This window comes from Mytilus trossulus, chromosome 9 (assembly GCF_036588685.1).
Source record: "Mytilus trossulus isolate FHL-02 chromosome 9, PNRI_Mtr1.1.1.hap1, whole genome shotgun sequence".
Classification (NCBI taxonomy): Eukaryota; Metazoa; Mollusca; class Bivalvia; order Mytilida; family Mytilidae; genus Mytilus; species Mytilus trossulus.
Window position 1 is genome coordinate 1,287,646 of NC_086381.1, and position 24,975 is coordinate 1,312,620.

Consider the following 24,975-nt stretch of genomic DNA (forward strand, 5'->3'; position numbering starts at 1 on the left):
TAAAGATCAAAACAATTGCATTTGAAAGTTGCAATAACAGAATGCAAATTGTACATCTAGAAAACCAATTATTTAAAACTTGTCTCGTTATGTTACCCTATATTGACACAAATATAAATGTTCTTTTCCAGGAAAACGGTCAGCTGTTACCATGAATGTAATAATTGTATGTGATACAACAGTCGGGGTCAGTTATCCAGTGGTCAGTATTGACACCAGAAGAGGCCTTTTAAGGAAAATTTGACCTTACATTGAATATTTGTTCATTTAAATAGTTATATCAGTGGCAAAATTGATAAAGTAGATAAACTACAGTCAGAAATAACAGCGCCATTTATTCTGTATATGGATCTCAAATCATCATAGACTCTTCTAATTCATGCTTAAACTTGTCACAAAATACATTGTGATCACAAACCTACAATTCTTGTACAGTGCCATAATTATTGATTAACAAAATGCTGTATGATTAATTCATTTAGTAATTGTCAAATGTTTGGGGAAATACTTGTACTTAAATAAGAGTGCTACTTAAATACAAATTTGAAGACAGCATTTATAAGAGGTGAAAAATGGTAGACTAGCAAGGCATGTGGCATTCAAATATGCAAAGCAGATTTAAGATAGTGAATTCAGTATAGTTTTTTCTTCAAAAATTGATATTGAAACTTTTTTTGAGATGATAGTACACCTTTTAAATGGATTCTAATAGTGCAGTGACACAAATAATGATAGTCATCTTCAGAATATAAATGTATTTATAGCTTTTTCTAAACAAAGTGCAATGGGTGATTTATTTATTGATTAATTCATGTCTATAAATGATATATGTAAATTTTGTGTATATAATTGTTTATGAAATTTGTGCAATAGTTTGCCATGTTGTTTTTGTTAATTAGAAACAAACAGATATACAGTTAATGGTTATGTTTATTGTGAAAACAAGGATTTTAATTTATCAAGTATGGAAATATTTTGTATAGTTGCTTACATCTATTTCATTTGATCTCTAATGGATATTTGTCTCATTTGCAATCATACCACATTTCCTTATCTTTATACTTCTTAATTGAATAGAAAAGTGTACATGTTCTTTCCAGGGGCGGATCCAGCCATTTTAAAAAGGGGGGGTTCCCAACCCAGGACAAAAAGGGGGAGGGGGGTGTTCCAACTATATGTCCCCATTCAAATGCATTGATCGGCCAAAAAAAAAGATAGATCCGCCAATGCTTTTATATAATGTCACTTGTGTTACAAACAATATGGTAGGTATGTTTTATAGGGGAAACATATGAGCTCCGACGGATAGAAATGGACCTTAAATTATGCAAGTGAATATAAATATATATACATTAGCATATTTCAACTTGAAATAAAATATCTATCAACAGTCTGTAAATGTTTGAAAAGTGAGTTATTTAAGAACCATATAAAACAGCCAAAATTCATCTTTTATAACAGATTTGAACATGTTAAATGTCCCTAAAATTCTATCAAAGTTGTGTACATGTACATGTAAATGTGCACTTGCATTTCTATAGGACACAGCTTATATCTTACAAACATTAGTCCATTTAAGAAATATTGGTCAAGTTGTTTATTACTCAAATACAAAATTTTATTTTACTCTAAAGAAAAGCCCCCCCCCCCCCCCCCCCCCCCCCCCATAAGAAAGCCCATTTGTTTGTGTAGATTGTGACCATTAAGTGTATATCTTGTTTGTTCTGTATGTATTGTTAATGTACAAATTGTTACACACATTGTTTCAAATAAAAAAATTGTTTATATAATTAATAGAAAAAGCTAACAAAATAGTCTGAATTATAGGGAATGAGAGTGTTAACCTTGGAATACTGTACCTTTGTACACTGAAAATGTTATTTATATTGGTGTCCATATTCTGATAAATGTTCAATTGGATAAATTTGTTATAATTATATTGTTTGAACAATATTTAGTTCTGTAAACACATATGATTTTATTTTATAATTTGTATGAAATTATGTTTTTTTTAAATATCAAATCAGCGTCTTCATGTTAGCATAAATATTGGACCACCATTTGACCACCTAATAGTGAAGTCATAAAAACATTAAAAAAATCCTGAAATTTGTATTCAAACACTTGTACCCATGACCTTACCAACCAGTTTCTGCAATTTGTTTCAATTTGTAGCTAACATTTATATTTTGAACAAAATAATGTAAGAAATGATGAGACACTTAATTTTCAAGTTATTCTAATATTAATATTTATGTTTTAATTATTCCTGGTATATATTTCACAGAGAATCATACCTGTCAACTTTTAAAATGTCCATTGGGTTTTTAAGTGCAAAATGGCACCCATAGTCCCACAAAACCTTCAAGAGGGCCTTCAAATATATGTTAATGTTGGTTTTTGGCTTCTTCATACTTTTACAAGCCTAAAGCCATTGTGAAATTAATTTTTTTGTTTGAAATGGTGGACAAATTTGCTCTTTCAAAATTTTCGTTTTGGAGCCTCCATGGTGGAAATCCCCTGCAAATAGTGACAGTTGGCAGGTATGGAGAATAATTGTTAGTTTAGACTCTGAGTTTGAAATGTATAGTCAGTACAGATTGAGATTTAATGTTGGTTTACAAGACTATGTTTACCTTACCTGGGACACAAACAACAGTATTGGGTAGAGTCAAGTTGAGATGAGATTCTGTCATTTTGTTTGACATTAGATGTCATGTGATCGTCACACAGTGACCACATGACTGTCACATGTACTTAGTTATTTATGTTGGAGTTATTTTGTTATGTTTAATCAGATGGTGCTTAGTTTAGATATATTTATATAGAGATTTATCTTCATTTAATATTAACATTCCCCAAACATTGATTTAATTCCTTATTTTAATACTTTATTCCCAGCTTCAGACCATTTCTCATTATTGAAAGTTTTATCACAACAGCTATTATCATTTTGTTCTCAGTAATCTACTTTTTACAGAATAAATTGATTTTATTTCAGAGAGACATCCTCAAGTATATTTATCCAGATCTCTCAGTTTATGATCTCTTATATATAGATATATATACAAAATAAGAAAAATCTTTTATAATTGGAACCAGTTTTGATATCCAAATTGACATACAACATATTTAAATGAATAAATATACAGATATGAGGGGGATAGGATCTTTATCAGGACTCCAGGATGGGGTGTTTTTAAGATGGGATTTGGGGATTGACCCTTTTGGGATCCAGGAATTCTTTTTTTTTGAATTTCAGGAACTCCAGATTTCGTGTTTTAAGCCTATGTTTTAGGGGTTTTGTGTATTTAAGTAGATATAAGTATTTAAGCACTGGATTTCGGATTAGGACCCCTCCTACCCTCCCTCAGATATTAATTATATAAATATTTTAACAATTTACTGATTTGATGTTCTCCACATTAAAACCATGGGCCAGATTTCTACGTAAATAAATCATTGTATTGAACAATAGGATTACATAATCCTCAGCTAGAAAGTACCAGTATAGTACTTGTATATAATTCCAGATAACCGATACAGATTCTGTCTGTTGGTCATAACCACACTATTAAAATGAAGAAGATACTTCACATATATTAATAGCATGCGGGAAACACAAAAAACTAAAAGATTCTTTAGCAGTTAAAGATGGTATAATCCTGACTTAATAGACTGGTGTCGTGACCTGTATTTATTGTGTATTGTCTACCAAACAATAGACATTGAGCGACCATCTGTATATTGTCTTAATGGGTTTTAAAGAAGTTTTTTAAAGTCTAGTCACACTGGTATAAACATTGTATTTTTTATCTTTCCAAAACCTTTGGAATACACAATATCATCTATTATATATACTGAAGTAACATTAACATTATATAGCTCAAGAGGACCATGACCATGATTTTAAACATATTTATCTTCTTTTAAAAAAAAATTGAATTTAAAATTAGCTTTAACCAGTTTAAGCATTTTCTTTTGAAAGTGCCAGTATGTAGACATTTAACTTTTATTTGATCACCTTATGATATTGAGGGTTTTATATACATATACAGGTTTATACAATGCTTATGCTAAGCTTACACTCTAAGGAACAAAATTTATAAAACTTTCATTATGTATATACTTGTCTTTCTGATAAACTGTGGGAAAATCTCTTTTAATGTACAAGTGTTGACCAGTGGTCATCTCAGATATATCACTAATATGAGTATGAGTATATTGACTTGTATTTTACCATGTAATCTACATAGACACAATAGCATATGAAGCTTTGCTTAAATGCCACAATATGAAACTTCAAATCTTAATCAAGGTGTGTATTGGTAAAGATTTTACAAACATGTTGAAATTGGTCATTTGATTGAATTCATCATAAACAATAAAAAGTAAACTCTGTAAGTAAAGAAAAATTAATATTACTAATGTTGTCAATAAACCATTCAAAAGGTTATACAAAATCCTATTGGATGTTCTCTGATTATTCTACAAATTCACTATAAAAAGATACAAATATCCATCCTCAAAAAAATTCATGTTTTATTCAATTAATTTCACACTTATGCATTACTCAATCTTTTTTCAATTGACCGATTATTTATTTGATAAAATGATTTTTTTTTCAAAGATTTCAAATACTTATATCTGATTACTAATTAGTTACTCAATACACTTGTATTAAGAGCATCAGTTGTTGGTTTACCTTGTAATAGAGGGAATCTTTCTATTGTAATTGATTTGAAGAATCAAATTTAATCACATTGTAATACATTGGATAAAGTTTACTTGTTTACTTTGTAAAAGATTTAAAGGATGACCTATTTACCATGTAATAGATTGGATACTTACTTATTTACCTATATATGTCACTTTACAACAGCCAGTGATATAACACGACCAGCATTTGTTTCATTTATATTTGTTAGAGTTTATCAATGCATTAAAGTGTGCATCTCACAGCAAATAATGCAAAACGAATAAAATTTAGATGAAATTTTTGTATTTTGTCATTTACTTCTTCCATGTGTTCTCCCTGTAATTCTGATAATTTTGGTTTGAACTGTGATTGGTTTGCATCCACTGGTGTCGGTTACATAACTGCACACACTGATAATGCATAGTTCTTAAGCTTTCTATTCAGAATGTTTGGTGACAATCATGTATAGCACACACATAACTGCTATAGTATAGGACTGGCTTCATTATTAAAAATACTCGGTGCTTAGATGTTTTCACATCAGAATCACGACACATTTTCTTGTCTGCAATCTTAAAAGGATTTTCTTTGAACAGGACATAACAAACATCGAAAGTATACAAAGCAAATATAGATAATTTACAAGCCAACAGCAAATGCAGCTTTGACAAGCCCACTAGAAGAATGATTCTTTTAACATGCATAGCTGGCCCAACAGTTAAACTTTAAAACCAGCATAGTTCACAATTTATCTACATGAATATACATGGTGGTACCAAGTCAGGAATATGGCAGTTGTTTTCTTTTTGCTTGACCTTTTGATTTTGTCATTTGTTAAAATGGGAGCCACATGCTAAGCAGGATTTGCTTACCCTTCCGGAGCACATGAGCCATCATCTAAGTTTTTGTTGGGGTTCATGTTGCTTTTCTATGTTGAGTTTTGTGTACTATTGTTTTTTTTCTTTTGTAGCCATGGCTTTGTCAGTTTATTTATGATCGATGTGTGTGAAGGTCCTTTGGTATCTTTCGCCCCTCTGCTATCTTTCATCCCTTTTAAAAAGACTCTGTTTTAAATGTTCATTATATTAAGTTGTAAATGTTATTTATTCCAATAATTGTTTAGAATAGATTTGATCACCATGAAACATGTCGCTAGTGAATTTAACCACCGACACATCGTATCACTCGTCCCATTCTTGGTGGTGACTGTAAAACCTATATAGTGCAGATGTCGTTTTCTTGTCCATTGTAACTGAGGATTCAATTTTTAAAAAGTAAAAGATACCAAGGGACACAACAAATCATTCCTTAAAATTGTAAAAATGAATGACATGCTAGGTTTACAAAACACTAGAAAGCGAACAAAATAATCAAACAATACCCGGGAGTAAATCGAGATGCTCCGGAACGGTCAACAGGATCTGCTCAATTTGTGACACCTGTCGTGTTACTCATTTTCACAGATGAAATTCAAACATCCAGTGATGTCTGTTGAGTTGGCTATTCTACTACATTATCACCGGCACAAACGATTATTACATCGTTTAGCCCTTCTACTAAATCGAACGTAAAAATTACATATTAGTTTGTTTTTATAGTGATGATTATTATAACACATTATTGACTGCTATCTCCCTATCTTTAACATTTTTACCTATTATGTCTGTTTGTTTTCATCACGCATTGTTGTCAATATAATGTACTGTCATACAAGTGAGAGGTTAAGTCAGCTATAAAACTTGGGTTAATTCCCATTTTCTACATAAGCAAATGTCTGTACCAAGTCAAGAATATGACATTTGTTATCCATTCGTTAGTAGTGTTTGAGCTTTTGATTTTGCCATTTGATTAGGGACTTTTTAAATTTTCCTCGGAGTTCAGTATTTTTGTGATTTTACCTTTAAACTGGTAAGTAATATTTATGGAAGTTCACGTTTTCAAAGTTTCTGATGTTGACGTACACTATAACATATAGGAAACAGTTTGTTCTATTGGTTCATATCGTTTAGCTTTGTCAATTTTATGAATTTTCCCTTTTTGAATTCAACTCGATATTTTTGTTATATTTCTTTTCTATATGTCTGATTGTACAATGTGTTTTATATCCTTTTCTTAAAATTTGACCACCTGTGTATCATATTGATGTTCAAGTTGTCATACCCTTCCTCTATTTCACACAGGTGAATAACTATCTTTTTCTATACTCCTTTTGACATAAAATCCACTTAAGTATAAATATTGAAAACATTTCTATCAACATACGGAACATCTCATTACTTCTATTCGACCATGATTTACATGGTGGCAGTTCATTTCCACTGCTTCAGATAGTTGAAGTCAATAAATATAAAAAGGTAAATAAAAGAGCAATCGTCTTCTGCCTTTTTATGGAACAAAACCAGATGTTTTTCCTCAATTACAGGATAAAAGGAGGACAGATGTGACTAAAACATGTCTTAATCTGTCTTAACATGTCTCTTTTATTTGTTCCAAATATTTACAAAGATGAGCCGTGCCTTGTGCTGTATTAGCACAATTTTTCTATATAATATCATTAAACTTGTAACTTTCGGAACTTCTTTATTCCCATTCATTACTTCTCATCAGTTTTAATCAACGTATAAATAAAGTCGGGTGCGGCACACGTGCACGAGATTACATTTGTTTAAAAACAAGTCCAATTTTGATTAAAAAAATTCACAAATGCACGCGATGCATGATCACACACGCGCGTGCTGTGGTTTAACCGTCAGAAAACATCGCCACCGTAATCAAATATGCCTAATAATAAACATTTATTCAAATTGTTTAAATTATAGTTATTCAATTGCTAGAAATTAAGATGGGATGACAACTCATTTAAAAAGACCTATCAAAACATTACATATCTTTGTTATCCTCAAATCATCTCCTGTTTTGTAATTTTTTATTTTCATTGAAACTTATATACAGGAAACTTTTAATTTATAACATTAACGGTACCAATTTTTCTGCACCAGATGCGCAGATACATGTCTCTTCAGTGATCCTCGTGGCCAAAATAAGTAAAATCCCAAGCTTATATAAATGATGAATAGCTATAATCCAAAAGTTCCAAAAAGTATAGCCAAATCCATGAAAGGAACCAGAGCTTTGCACGAGGGAGATACATTCCTTAATTTATAATTATTTTTAATATTTTGTAACAGCAAATTTAATAACACAAAACAATCCGTATTTTCATGCCAGTATACCGGTAAATCACCCAAACAAGACAAAGGCAAACAGCCTTACAACATATATCCGTTTAATACCAACAAAGAAGATCTAAATGTTTCAGCCTAAAACAATGCCTTTTTAGGTAAGATACTGCGAAATGGACGATAACGATTGTTTTTATGACCGTCCAAATAAACGGATTATAATCAAATAAACACCATCTCTTACAATGGAAAAAAATGTTGATTCAGAAATCAAACGTAAATTTGCCAGAAATTTTCAGATTTATATCTGAAACAAGTTTGAAAAAGATAATGACATCTTTTGATCTTAGTTTTCTTTTTTCTTTTTATCTTTTATTGCATTTATGTGTTCATCTTTCTTTGTATGCATTAGAATCATACCGTATCAGCTTGGTAAATGAGTGTTGATAAATGTAAGTTTTTGCCGTATTCAACAACCAATTTTGGTATGTGTCTTGTCTAAACAAGCAAGATCCTTGAAGATCATAAATATATCTGCATTTTACATATCAACAATATTCATCTGGAAGTCTTGTTATTAATGGAAATTGTCAGATTTCATAATGCAATATTATAAATCATCGAAGTTAACTTTGAGATTTTGAATGCTAAAGACTTAATTGTGTTGCTCGGATTGCCAATATGGAAATCAAAGGAGTATGACGGCCGGGTGGTCTATCTATACATAAAACCTGTCAACTCATATAGAACTAAATAACATACAAAACATGATAACATACAAGCCATTTCTTCAGAAGAAAAGGCCATATTGATAACACTACTGTTAAACCTATTAATATTTCTACTAAAGATGTTTTAATGTTTGTCCCCTATTATATATTTTGATACTATGAAATTTGAATTGCTTTAAAATTCAATTAGATGATGTTACTGAAATCAAACCATCGTCGAGGAATAAAAGCTTCAAAAACAACCTACAATTTCTATAAAGCAATTTACAAGTTCTAATTGGATAATTATGATTCAGTTTGATACCACAAAGCATAAACAGATACCGCCGGCTGAAAAGAAACGAAGTTGACATCCGTTCTAAAGTAGGGAACGTGGTGCTTGTTTTACACCACTTTACGTCAGATTTCGGAGGATTAATAAACACCTCGATTTGTAATACTTTTCAAATTTGATAGATTTTGGGTGGCCACTTAAGATCGCGTCATTTCGTATGATACAATGTAAGTCACATTTATCGGATTAAGTTTACAACTTTTTAATTTCTTGTGTCAAAGGTTGATGCCTCATTTGAATATAATAGCTAATATGAGACACCCAATGCAGAATAAGACGCTTTTAAATATGGTAAATGTAAATAATGCACAAAAGTGAAATCAAATCGAAATCATGTGTTCCTGGACATTTTTTGAATGAAAAAGACGATTTCGAACACACACGAAAAAAGATCGTAACGTAACAACTTTTCTAATCAATGTATGCCAAAAAAGAGGCTGATATAACTATATCTGAACATTCTCAAACTAACAGTATACAACATATGACTTTTATTTTTTTTATTCGAGCGTCACTGATGATGTTATTGTAGACTGTAGGCGAATCTCACTGGTGTCTATGATATTTTTTTGTAAAAACTAAAAATATTCGAATAAACAATAAATGATCATAATTACGTTTTGAAAACATATTTATATCTTCAATGACCTCACAGTAGAGGCCATAAAACCAGGTTCAACCACACATTTTTCTTTAAATATCCTCTACCAAACTGGAATATGGCAGTTGTTATCAAATAGTCCGTTTCTATTGGTAATGGCATTGTTTTTGTTGCAGTTCAGTGTTCCAGTTGTTTGTTGATTCCGTCTTATAGAGGTTGATTCCATCGATTTTTTTTGTAACCCGGATTTGTTTTCTTTAAAACAGGCACATGATAGAAGTTGTCCATTCTTTGGATGTGTTTGAGTTTTTGACTTTGACATTTGGTTAGGAAAAAGTCTAGATACTTTTTGTTTTGAATTTTCTTGAGTTCAGTGTTTTTGTGATTTTTACTTCTTCTTTTTATAGATTATAGATACCTTTATTGAGCAACACTGACAAAGGCATTGTAGAATTTTAAGGAACTGATTCAGATCACACATCAACATTATCAGCATATATCGAAAACAACAAAAGGCAAAAAAACTATTCGATCACTAATAGGTTCATATTTCTTTTTATTATTTTTAAGTCTGTATTCGAAATCACGTTTTTCTGGAATCGTTTTGAATGGAAAAGATGATTAGGACAAAAGAAATGTAACGCAACACTTTTTCTAATCAACGTATACTAAAAAAGAGGCTTACATTTCTTTATCTAAACATTCCCAAACTTACCACTTTATTTGTACTTTTGACTTTGATGATTAAAACGTCACTGATGTGTTAATTGTAGACTGGGGGTTTTAAAACCAAGTTCGATTAACAATTTCTTCATTTAAATATCCTGTACCAAATCGGGAATATGGCAGTGGTTAACAATTAGTATTCTTGGTATGATGACGTTTGGTTTATTTTCCAGTGGAGTTTAATATTCCTGTGGTTTGTTAGTTCCCTCCTATGAGTGACATGATTTCATTGGCTTTTGTTTTAAACCCTGAATTGTTTTCTTTTAATATATTTAAGACCTTTAAACAGCCGTATGGTGCTGTTGCTTTTATTTGGCTACACTGAAAAAGGAACATTTAGTGTCAAATATCAAACCATTTGCAGTAATGTCTTAGCAAAAACGATAGACATATTTAGATATGCCAAACATGTGTAAAACAACAAAGAGAGGCGGAACATATTGAAGAGATATTCAAATCAAAACAAAATACGCGAGGTCCAAAGACAACCAAATACAAATCCTTCACTCGTTAAATTTGATCTGCTGAGGTTGCAAAATGAGTTGTGTTAAAATAATATTAGAACTTTGTTGACAATTGAAAAATATATGAACCCTTTTTAACAATGATAATATATAATGTGGTAACAAAGAGTCTGTAAAGATCCGTTGTTAATCGAAGCAGAATTCTTTGTGTTCGATGTTAGGACAACTAGTTTAAAGAAAACAGTTAAACAAAAAAAGATCTATAATTTGTATTAACAAAACTAAATTCTAAATAAATATTACTATATAAGATCATATAGACATATATAATGAAACGAAATATTTTTACTGAACATTCTTTCGGGTTATTCGGTGTAAATGTAACAGTGATACTGGATGGATTGCTGTACACAAAGTGTTTTGTTAAAACAGCAAGAGGTGCAATAAACATTAAACAAATATTAAAAGAAAAAGTGGCTTTGTTGTGTTTCGTGTACACAGTCAGTGTTGCTCAATAAAGAAATTTAACGAAACTAGTTTTCATGCAGTTCATGATTAATTTTGACGTTTTTGATTTATCTATTCGAGTTATTATTTCCTTTGCAACTTCGTCAAAGAGCATGCGGCGAATTTTGTATCTGAAATGTGTACGAGATGGACTTTCTTATGCAAATAGAATATGTTACTGAAATGTTGGTCATTTATTTAAAATCTGGATTCTTTTGTATTTAGTTCTTGACGATACACGATTTTTTCTGGGTACAACACGAGATAAACTTTTTTCCAATTAACTTAATTCACAATGGGACAATCATCTAAAAGCCTTCCAATATCTTTTCGAGAGCTATGTGTGAAATTTATATATTACTGTTAACTATCTTGATTTCTTTTTTTAAGACTATACCAAATTAAAAACGCCTAGAGATGTCTTAAAAAAATTAAAACAACAAGTATAAATTAAATGGGTTCAAAACGCTTTTCTGGATTTTTATTCATTAGGAACGTCCAAAGCCGAATATTTGAAAGCCATGGATGAATAAAACTGAAACAGTTCAAGAGCTTTATCAAACATTACCTAAATAATAGCAAAATTTTCAAAGGCCAACCTTGTCTGAGGGAGTTGAAAGTTAGTTTCCATATAAATCAAAACTGCATTGTGATATATTTCGATAGTATTTTATAACATTATGCTTACTATAAGCCTGCTATCTTTGATGAGTTTTATGTATTGATTGAAATGAATAAGATGGAGTTGCTCAACCAAAATCAGTTTTATCAGACGTAATTAAGGTGGTACCTAACACTACAGGGAGATAACTCTTAAAGTTTTTTTTATATTTTTGTGAAAGGGTCAAAGTAAATACTTTGTCAAAATTTCAAGAAAATTAAACGAGCCAAATTAATTTTAGTTAAAGTGTTGGGTACCACCTTAAACCAACGAAACCAATTATTTTTCATCAGTATTTCATTCTTGATGCAAAATTTTTGAAAAAAGAAAATCTTATACAAATGTTAAAGAACTGATAAAATAAAAAAGGAAATTTGAGCGAAACCGAGTTGTGCATGAGGGAGAAATGATTTCATAGTTTGATAAAATAAAATTCAAATAAAACATTATCAGCAATAATAGACCATCCGGGCATAGGTATCAAATAGTAGTAGTTATAACGATAACGATACCACATGTAATGTTCGGGATGCACTTTTCGTTTATCAATGTCTTTTTCAGTGATGAAATAGAGGTTAAAAAAAAACTTGAAAATCCAAAACCTAATAAAAACGGCGAGACTGATTAAACAAAAATAGAACAAGAGTAAAGACGATTATTCGCTATCTTTCGCCGCTCTTTTGTCTTTCAAATGCAGATAAAAATGTTTTTGACACATCTTTTAAAGCAGATTTATTTACTGCCAAATAGTTATCAAAGGTACCAGGATTAAAATTTATTACGTCAGACGCGCGTTTCGTCTACATAAGACTCATCAGTGACGCTCATATCAAAACAATTGAAAAGACAAACAAGTAAAAGATTGAAGAGCATTGAGGACCCAAAATTCCAAAAACGTTGTGCCAAATACGGCTAACTTAAAGTAATCTACTCCTGGTATAAGAAGTTTTGAAAACAGGAAATTTATAAAAATGACCATATATTTGATATTCATGTCAACACAAAAATGCTGACTACTGGGCTGGTGATACCCTCGGGATCGACACGGTGGCATCGACCCAGTGGTGTAAAATAGTTATCAAAGGTTCCAGGATCATAATTATATTAGCCAGATGCGTTTAAAGATGTTTAAATATTATTTTTAATTTAAAATTAATATAAACAGAATAATATAGATCAAAGAATATTTAGACCAGTATATGGAATAGGGCATACTGCTGTTCTCTTTGTTTAATTGAAGTTGTAATATTTGTTTGCGCCCAATTCACTTTCAAAGAACATAGCATTCATATTTTTGGTCAAGTTAACGTCTTGTAAATAATGATGCGACAAATAGAAGCATGTAGGTATAAATATCAAAACAAAATAATGAGCAAATAAACCCATCCTAGATGCTAGACAGAAATTGAGTTTTATTTTCAGAGTAAAAAGATTAAGATTAAATCAAATTACTAAAAAGCTGTGTGATAGACGTAACCTTTAGAATAATTCACAGTTACCTAAGCCCTACGTTCTTCTGCTGTATTGTACGAACAGATCATGTTTGGCATATAGAACATTATAAAAAATGGAGGAGTTCTTGATGCTTAATCTTATTAGCAGTTATTTGTCAGTAAAATTCTATACTAACTATTTCTGTAGTACAGTTGTTGAACAGAATAATCAAAATATTACATTGGCACATGTTTTAAATTTGAATAAGATTATTTTTATCACCAGCCCAGTAGCCAGTACTTCGGTACTGGCATGAAAATACGGTTTTTATGTGTTATTAAAATTTGCTGTTACAAAATATTTTAAATTATTATAAATTAAGGAATGTATCTCCTCATGCAAAGCTCTGATTTCTTTCACGGATTTGGCTATACTTTTTGGACCTTTTGGATTATAGCTCTTCATCTTTTATATAAGCTTTGGATTTCAATTTTTTTGGCCACGAGCATCACTGAAGAGACATGTATAGTCGAAATGCGCATCTGGTGCAAGAAAATTGGTACCGTTAATTGTATTACTACTACTGGGTCGATGCCTCTGCTGGTGGACTATTAGTCCCCGAGGTTATCACCAGCCCAGTAGCTAGTACTTCGGTACTGACATGAAAATACGGATTTTTTGTGTTATTAAAATTTGCTGTTACAAAATATTAGAAATTAGTATAAATTAAGGAACGTATCTCCCTCATGCAAAGCTCTGATTCCTTTCACGGATTTGGCTATATTTTTTGGACCTTTTGGATTATAGCTCTTCATCTCTTATATAAGCTTTGGATTTCAAATAGTTTGGCCACGAGCATCACTGAAGAGACATGTATTGTCGAAATGCGCACCTGGTGCAAGAAAATTGGTACCGTTAATTTTATTATTAGAATAATTCACAGTTACCTAAGCTCTACGTTCCACTGCTGTATTGTATGGACAGATCATGTTTGGTAAATATAACATTTTAAAAAATGGAGGAGTTCGTGATGCTTACTCAGTAAAATTCTACACTAACCATTTCTGTAGTACAGTTGTTGAACAGAATAATCAAAATATTACATTGGCACATGTTTTAAATTTGGAATAAGATTAATTTTTTTTCTAAATTGCTAACACTTCTTACTGTAAAGAACACAAAAAAGTTCAAGGAAAGAACACGACACGATAAAAAAAAAAACTTGTTTAATTTCCAAAAATCCTTTTGGTTTACAATTCTTTACATCATGTAAATTATAAATATGCATGTGTAATCGCCCAAGATTACTATAATTTTCATTGTCTTTGAAAAATTGTGCATAAAGCGTCATCATGTTATTCCCTGAGCTGTTCACGTTTTCTTTGTAACTACAATGTAAGGTGCATGTAAACTGTATGAGAGGTGCTAAGCAATGTTGTATGCCGCTCTCGCTTCATTTCATTAGGTGATTTTTTAAGAGTGTCAGAATTTTACAATGTAGACAATTCATCTGTTGTTGAAATATATTAATCCGCTAAAACCCTTTTGTGACATTTCTGCGCACGAAATGTAAATTATGATCCTGTCATTATCTGTTTTTATTTCTATATTTAATTTTCTGCAGAGTGATTGTTGTAAATGTTTATAGTATAATTATTAATTGTATAATTTTCTTTAATACCTGTCAATTCACTACATGGGATTTGCATAATTCAGATGACATAATAATTTGCATATTTCTAATTATGACAATAAATCTGAGTTAACTACACAAGACGTACACTACATTTACTGAAAACGTTTGCATACAAATCATAAAAAACATATTTACATAACTGGATGTTTTTAAAGAATAAAAATATAAAGAGGATGGGGCAATTTTTCCACGAATAAATTCCATAATAGTTTACAAATTAGAAGCTGTGGTATGTTTGCCAGTGTAGTGTTTCCGTTTCGAATTTTCCTTTGAGTTTGGTATTAAAAACTCATTTTTCTGAACAACTTATTTTAGAAAACCAGTCATCCTGTCATTAAAAAAGCAGTACATTAGATTCAAGTGAGTATAGACCGAAGGTCTATGGGAGGCTCAAAACTGTATCTTTATAGAATGAAAATGCTTAACTGTAAAAGAATGAAATTGTTAACCAAATACAAAGTTTCATTTTATATACATTTTAATTCTACATAAAAGAGGGACGAAATATACCAAAAGGGACAGTCAAATTGTCTTTAATGTATATATTATTTTATTTGATTAAAGATATCCTTTCATTTAAAAAGTTGGCAAAAATGTAAATTTTCAATCTTGTTTTCAACAGCCTTGTGTGTCGCCGAACTGCATTCTTATATAATGGGAATTTGTAACATAAGTGATAATTATTTTTGTTTATTGTACATTAGCTTATTACCAGATTCAGGGAAAATTGCACCTAGATCCTTGAGAGAAAAAAATTAAAGGGGAAATTGTCTTTACTACTTAATGAAACCCAGAAAGAGGAAATTGGCCCAACCTCTTTGTAAAAGACAAAGTTTCAGGAGATTCGGTCTTTATCTTAAACTATTATTAGAGATACATGTCATAACTTAAAATGTTCATTCTGCCTTATTGTTTATATTCGGCATTTTCCAAATTTAGTAGAAATATCTTAATTACTAACTCTCACCATTACAAATTGTCTTATACTGCGGCCATTTGTCATTGTTTATCTCTTGATTATTTTATCAGATATTGAATAATTCGGTCTTGATAATATCCAAATCATATCTACCAATGAAGACAATAATGAAACTAACTGCTCAAATAGTTAATTTAAATTTATGATATCATCAATTTATTTTTTCAAATATTATTTTCTCTTATTCAAAACCAATTGAAATCAAATATTCAAGTGACGTATAAAAGAAGAAAGACTTCTAAAGAGGAACAAATATTTTTGTCACATACCAAAGTATGTTTTTCGTTTGCAGTTGTTTCGATATCAACGAAACGAAAGTGAAATGATAAATGGAAAACGGCAAATATGAATTTAAAATAAAATAAAATAAAATAAATATAAAGATGAATTTTAATCGAACTAATAAAACAAAATAATGATAATTTATTTTAGATAAGAAAATAAGTTTTTATTAAAATGTGAGAAACGGCCATATTTGATTTTTTGTCTGCCTTATGCAGTAACTACATTGAAGAACCAGTGGTGGTCTTCGGCTGTTGTCTGCTCTATGGTCGGGTTGTTGTCGCTTTGATACATTCCCCATTTCCTTTCTCAATTTTGTGTTTATATAAAGAAAGAATATTTATAAAACAAATAGTTATATATGTACAAACAATTATCTATTATTTAAACAAAGATTTGTTACTTTGTTCATTCACATATAAGTAAAGTTACTGTATAAGAGACACCAGTGAAAAACATACCTTGTGCTTAAGAAAATAACATCCGAAGTTCAAAGTGCGTTTCAATTAAATATTTTGTACTATATTAGAATTCTAACTAAAATATGCCGCCTTTGATTTTCTGGTAGACTTGATAAAAGAAATATGCACCAAAAGCGCATATGTGAAACCTTTATTAAAAGCAAAACATATTTATACAATGTTGTTCTTTTTCTTTATTGTCGCTCCATCGTTTGGAAGCATATTTAAATGGGATTTAGAAAATTGCTTTTATTGTATATGTTTTTTGGTCGTGATCTAAAATGATATTAACAGATTATATTCAAATGATGCCTCTCAAAAGAATAAATAAAAATAAATATTTTACCCACCAAGTCGTGTTTTCCGTTTACCATAATTAAGTTACAAGTATACTATTTAGATAAAATTGCTGAAAATATAAATCATAAACTATCTCTTCAAAAAGAAAATAAAAAGAATGTATTTATAAACTTATAAAACTGGTTATATTTGTCTTTGATGAATTTTTAACATAGGAAATTATTTTATTTCATATTTCATTTGTATACAATAAAAAGCTTGCGTAAAATATTGAATTTTAAATAATCCGATACATTAAGAACAAATGGCATAAATAAAATAAAGGAGGTAAAATAATAAATTAATGAATTTTATAGCATTAATAAAAAAATATATTAATATGAAATTTTCACGGTTAATTTATTTTAAAAGTGGTATTGTTAAAAACTTCTATCGATGTGGAATGGTAAAACAGATAATAATTCAAAAAAATTAATTGTTTGTTTGTGCGTAAATATTGAGATATATATATCTTTGACTAATTTATTATTAAAAAACGTTTTGCATATGTACGTGTGAGACCTAGGGGGTTAGGGACAAAATGATTTGGCATAATATTATTTGGATGTGCGGTTTCAAACCACAGATTATTTCTGTATGATTTCGTTTGATCTCATTACAATGGTGTTAAAAACCCAATTTTCTTTCATATATTGCACCAATATTGAGGGCAAATACATTATTTTGATATCAAACTTGCTGTAATACGTATTGGAAGCCCTGTTCAATTGTAGATTAACCACACACGCTGCCATATATGTTGTATATTATAATCATATATGAATAATATATAAATTTATCTTATAACAAGCAGATTTACAAACATTACACAGACGCAACAGATTGGACCAAGTTCACCTAGTTAGAACAAGATTTTATTTTAATTTATTATAAAAATTCCATAAAAAATAATCCTGTAAGACTTATTCTAGTTATGAAAATGACAGACCTGGTAACATTAAGGATATAATGCATATGCATAAGCTGAGTATAGAACAACTTCCTGTGTTGACATTAGTCAAGATGGCGCACTTTATCTGATAGCTGAAACTAGTTAATTTAACGCACGTTGATCGAATTTTAATTAATATTTAACCAGCGGAAAATAAGAAATCAGAATAAATTATAAATGCCTTGAAATAATTTAGACCTAAAAAAACAATATGTAATAGTAAAAGGTACCACACATGATAATCTATACTTATTTAATGATTTCTTTCTTTTACACTGCTTGGTATTTTTATCTTAAAGTCATAAGAAACGAGTGACCGGTGAAAAATAATGTTCTTCCAATTCTTGAACTAATGCATACAAACATAATAACCTTAGTCTTCTGTGCACGAATTTATTATTTTTTTCGTGTAAATTTCGTATAATCGTCAATATTTTTTCAATCGGTCAGTGCTGTTGTGAAAATATGGCAGGTAATTAAAGTTCGTGTTTTGAAGCCGAAGTTTAACGATGGTCACCTGTTTGTCAAAAAATAAACAAAAAAGCATGGAAGAGAGCACGTGTTTAACATGTAAATTCAGTTAATAGTTTATTTTAAGGACATCCATGCGTATTGTGATCACCGGATTTTTACGAGATGGGTCACACTGAGGTAACTTTGCATACGGAAAATATTTCGGGGGAATAGCTTGCTGGAAGGAAGCAATTAGAATAAAGTAAACTTCTTCTAAATATGAATGAATAAAAGAATTTTCTTCAGAAAAAAGTATCTGTACACAAGTTTTATAATGAAAACTATCCATTAAGTTATAAAAAACATATGCATTATTTTTTTTTATTTGAGGTTTCTTATGACTTTAAACTTTGAAAAAACATTTAACTTAGATTCATTTACCCTATCTTAAACCGAGACGAGCTCAGATGCTCCGAAAAATAGGCGCATCCTGTTCCGTATGTATATGTGTTGATCACGGCATTGTCAAATTCATTTACAAAAGGGGCGAACGATACCTGAGGGACATCTAAACTCATAGATCGAAAATAAACTTTTTTGGATCCGAGCGTCACTGAGAGTCTTTTGTAGACGAAACGCGCGTCTGGCGTATGTATAAAACTTAGTCCTGGTATTTATGATGAGTTTATTTTGTAGGACGTCAACAGTTTGGGAAAAGTTGTCAGTTTGACCTTTCCATTTATTGTATTTACGTTAACTTCAACTATTTTTGTAAATAGCACATTGACTGTCAACAGTTGGATACCACTACTGTTGACTGTTAGAATCAGTAACTGCTAATTTATAGAATCCCCTATCGTGGAATGTTGGTCTGTAATGTTTGCCAGTTTGTCGAAACCACAATTGTTGACTACAAAAGACGTCGACTGTCTTTGCGTCGATACCAAACTAGTCGTTACTGACTGTCATTACCGGAATTTTGCTTCTGTTGACTGTATTATAGAGATATCATAAGAAAGTGAAATCACAAAAATACTGAACTCCGAGGAAATTTCAAAAACGGAAAGTCCCTAATCAAATGGAAAAATTGAACGTTAGAACACATCAAACGAATGGAAATCCACTGTCATATTGCTGACTTGGTACAGGCATTTTCGTTTAGGTTATTGATGTTAAATTCACACTAATCAACTAAGAATATACAAATCAAGGTGTAACACAAAATATGAGAGAATTACCAAAAAATCTTAAAGTGGAGATTTCTTGGGGGTCCACATGGTGACCGTCTCCTGGTATCCATGTTTCTCCTCATGTGAAACTATACTTAGACAAGTGTCACAATCGGTATACTCCCAGAACATACAACTGTTCTGCTAAATTAGGAAATATTTCTGCGAGGACAACCCTGTTAATGAAATTCGTACAGTGTGAACATACATGAAACTAACGTATTCCCTGAGATAATTATACGACATAGACAGCGAACAGTCTAAGGGAAAATTCACTGAGATACTAGTCAAGGAAATGCATGCACTCAATTAAATGTGGATAATGCGGTGAACAAACATCATCAATGTGTCTTAAAGTAAAATTAAAAACAAAAAACGTTACAGGTTGCTTTTTTTGTTATCCTTGAGACGATTCTGTGTGCATTCTGATTCATATGATTCAATAAAAAGTTCTGTAGTGGGGATGCACTGTTTTTATCCGTGAGAAGGTTCTGTGTGCATTCTGATTCATATGATTCAATAAAAAGTTCTGTAGTGGGGATGCACTGTTTTTATCCGTGAGAAGGTTCTGTGTGCATTCTGATTCATATGATTCAATAAAAAGTTCTGTAGTGGGGATGCACAGTTTTTATCCGTGAGAAGGTTGTGTGTGCATTCTGATTCATATGATTCAATAAAAAGTTATGTAGTGGCGATGCACTGTTTTTATCCTTGAGAAGGTTCTGTGTGCATTCTGATTCATATGATTCAATAAAAAGTTCTGTAGTGGGGATGCACTGTTTTTATCCTTGAGAAGGTTCTGTGCGCATTCTGATTCATATGATTCAATAAAAAGTTCTGTAGTGGGGATGCACTGTTTTTATCCGTGAGAAGGTTGTGTGTGCATTCTGATTCATATGATTCAATAAAAAGTTCTGTAGTAGGGATGCACTATTAGTCAAAGATTTTTTAATCCTTGAGAAGGTTCTGTGTGCATTCTGATTCATATGATTCAATAACAAGTTCTGTAGTGGGGATGCACTATTGGTCAATGTTTGTTTAAATTTCTGTTAACGTTTCTTTTCAAAATAATAACACAGCGTCGACTGCAGTAACCCCAATTTATTTACTTTTTTACCTTTTATTTCTGTTTGTTTTGTTCACAAATCTATGTTAATACAATGGAATTGTATACGAAAGTAATTCATGTGAGAGATTTAGTTAGCTATAAAACCAGGTTTATAATCCACGGTCGATGTGTATGAGCTTTTAATTTTGCCATTTGATTGGGGACTTTTGGTGAGGTTGGTGTTGCTAAGTCTTTGGTTTGCAATGTTGTGTGTTGTGTACTATTATATGTCTGGGTTTGTTTTTCTATTATAACAATGTCGTTTTCAGTTTATTTTTGAGTTATGAATTTGAATGTTCCTCTGGTATCTTTCCCCTGTCTTCGCTGTTCTGGTCATTTTTGATACAATCAAATGTAGGAATGTTTCTTTTTCATCCATAACATTGCGTAAACGACTTTTATGTCAAGATTATGTGTTGATGGTATGTGATAATCCTATTATTGAATGTTTGATTTTCTTTTCCTCGTTTTCCTTTTTAACTATGGCTTTGTTAGATTTATAATTTTTGATTGCCCTATTATATACAGTCCGCCAAAAGTTAAGCACCACCGATGTATAACTGGCAATATATATTTTTAAAAATATTTATGTTTGGTGTTATGAATTGCCTTCAACATACTCTAAGAAAGTTCATTACGACCAAAAAGATTGAACTCCGATTCACCAGTCAAGAAACTTTTTATTAAAGGACATTTGCACGTTTCAATACACTGTTTCTCCATGTGGTCCTTTAAGTGTTCGAAAATTGTTCAGTCGACTTCATAGAAGCAACCGACGAGCAATTTGTGTTGTCAAGAGACCTGCCCTAATATGCAGGCACTGTACAGGCAGGTTTCAATGGGATAATGACTATCTTTGCTTGAAAGTGAGAAGCTGACAAGACACTCATTGCTAAGATGAGAATCAATTTCTGTTACGACCAGTAGACGCCATTACAGAATTTCGCTGGAAAATAAAAAGGCCTATGACCAAAACAACATTTGTCAAATGACTACGTTCGGTGTTGGTGGTGTTACAGTACGGAGTTGCCTTTTATGTCGTTGTAAGCTGGGTGTGCTTTTTCTGCAGGGTAACATTAATTGACAGACATACATATATTTGGTGCCAAGAAACATTGTAGTCCCTCATTTTGATAATCCCCCCCAACATAATCAAAACCCTTGTACATGGACTACAACGCTAGACCACACAGGGCTAGGATTGTAACCGAGTCCAAAGAGCAAACAGTCATTTACACTATCTGTTGGCCTTCCATGTATCAATGCATAAACCCTATCGAACATGTTTGGGATGCCATTGTCATAAATCTCAATCGCAGAGATCCAACTTCACACAATCTCGATTTAAAAGTGGCAAAATCGATGAATGGAATATATTGCCTTGTTTAAATTTTTTGAAGGCTTGTACGGAGTATAAAACGTCGTGTAATGAAACTGTACCGGAAGTGAGGTTGTTACACATGCTATTGACTCAAATATTGACATTAAATTTGCCGAACATACCAAAGATTATTTGTGACCATAAGTGACCAAAATTATATTTGTGCTTTGTTTATGGTAAATATAAACAAAACTGCATCACGAATGTTTTCTTTTTTTCGTGGAAGAATAGATGTTTTAAACTGGAAAAAATTTTGATGCAATAAAAAATAGGTGGTGCTTAACTTTTGGCGGGCTTTTAAGGCAAGGTTAAAACTCAGTATCATATTCAATTTTGATACTAATAATACTTTGATACACAGTGTTCCACAATTGTCATTGAACAAACCAATCGTTGCTCGACCAACCAAATAAGCCAATGAAGAACACAGATAGAAGATATCTGTGTTTACGTCAAAGCGCTTTCCTTTATTTTTGCTAAAGGTGTTGCCTTGTTATCCTTTCTGACTGAAAAAATCAATTAACTATTCACAGATTATATATTGTGTAATTCTATGATGTTGTGAATAAAACTTTTAATTTGATACTCTAGTAGCTTGCTTGATCTTGTTTGAATAATATGCGTATTTGATGTATTTTTAGGCTCTAAAATTAACTTGACCTTGAAACTAAAATGTGGAGGGACTTTCCCAAAAATCATTTTATCTGCCATCTGCTTCTTACAAGAGAAAAAAACAACTAATCAAACAACACCAAAAACTAAAAAGATTAAATTTAAGCCAGTGAGGCGTACTGTTAAAACAATGACTGAGCAAATATATACTAGACAAATTCAAATTAATACATATTCATCAAGGGTATTGATTATAAACCGATTAATTACTATCTATCAACAATAAGATATTATGATCATTTTGTAAAACATATCAGTTAAGGACATATTCTTCTTTTTAACATGTATATTCTTAAAAAGATTAACCAATGAAAAAAACAATGCAACCTTAGTATACCGGTGTTAAATAAAATACAAGGAAAATCATATTGTTCAGTGGTTGCCGCTTGTTGATGTGGTTCGTTAGTGTCATTGATTCTCTTTATATAGATAGACCGATGGTTTTCCCCTTTGTATGGCCAAACACTGGACACATATTGGGCCCTTAATAGATTACTGTGTAAGTCAAGGCTCCGTGTTGGAGACCGTACAGAGACCTTTAATGGTTTACTTTTACAAATTGTGACTTGGGTGGAGATTTGTCTCATTGACACTCATACATTTGTACCAAATCTTCTAAAATCTACCTTATTATATTATTAAATTGGTTTCTATCTGGGACGTTTGTTTTTGTCTTCACAAATAAGGAAACTAAAATGTCTCCTTTGTTGAAACATTATTTCTATTTGTATTTTATATTGCTTTCTTTGAAGTAAAAGAGGGACGAAAGATACCATAACTCATAAATCGAAAATAAACTGACAACGCCATGGTCAAAAATGAAACAGACAAACAGACAAACACACGTACACATGACATAACACAGAAAACTAAAGAATAAGCAACACAAACCCCCCAAAAAACAAGGAATGGTCACAGGTACTCAGGAAAAATAACCAATATGATTTCTAGTCCAGCATGCTAAACATTTGAAATTTCAGACATTATTCAATCTGCGTATTCATATGATTAAAAATAAACATATATTGAACAGTGATATATAACCCTTGTTATAGTGCATTTATAAAACACATTACAACGATACTTCCAAACTAAAAGCAGAAGTTCAAAATAGATTATTTAGTTGAAACAAAATAATTTCTGTTGTAGAATCGAATTTTACAGACGAACATGATGGGGATCACTAGTGGAGCTGGAATTTTTAACCTATTAGAGCTTATAAAGTCCCTCCATGTGGATAAGGTAGGGTCGTGTTTTGTGAACTGTTTTTTTTTTTTTCATTATTAATGTCTTTTTGTATGATGTTGGTCTTCGAGTTTTAAATTGCTATTTTTGTATATTTTCCTGTTTTCAAGTAAGGTTTTTATCCAAGACAATTGGTAATCATCAATTCAAACCTGTTGAGTAGTTTTGAAATATACGTCTATCCACTGAATATATACACTGTATTACTACTATATAGAGACTGAATTAATATCTAACATATGGATCATGCTTCATCATGTTTTTAAAGTCAAATACTGCCAAATGTAAGATTGTTTTCAGATACCCCTAATGCTTTTTAACGGTGATATGATGGTCGTTTAATACCTGTAATATATATTAATGAGCTTTTCGCTGAACTCATTTGCTTGCAAATTTTTTCATATATCTTTTGTAATTCAGCTATCGAGATAAAAATGGAGATTTCTAAATTTAAAAAGGTTACTTTTTTCAATTGTTAACGTGCTTTTTTTTTTTTTTTTACAAGAAAAAAATTGTTGAACTTCAAATCAACACACTTCTAAATTTTATTAAATTCGAGATGTATATACTCTTGCATATATTCATTTCTTCGTAAAGAAAGCCGAAAAATACCGTAGGAAATTCAAACTCATTAGTCGAAAATAAACTGAAAACTCAATGGCAAAAAAAGAAAAAGACAAGCAAACAAACAATAGTATACAAAACACAACTTAGAAAAATACAGACAGACCAACACGTGCCCCACCAACTCGGGTTCTAACATAGATATTGTAGGTATTTTGCAGTACAAAGAACCACTATTGTTAAATCTTTTCAATACATTTGTACTTCAAATGCAG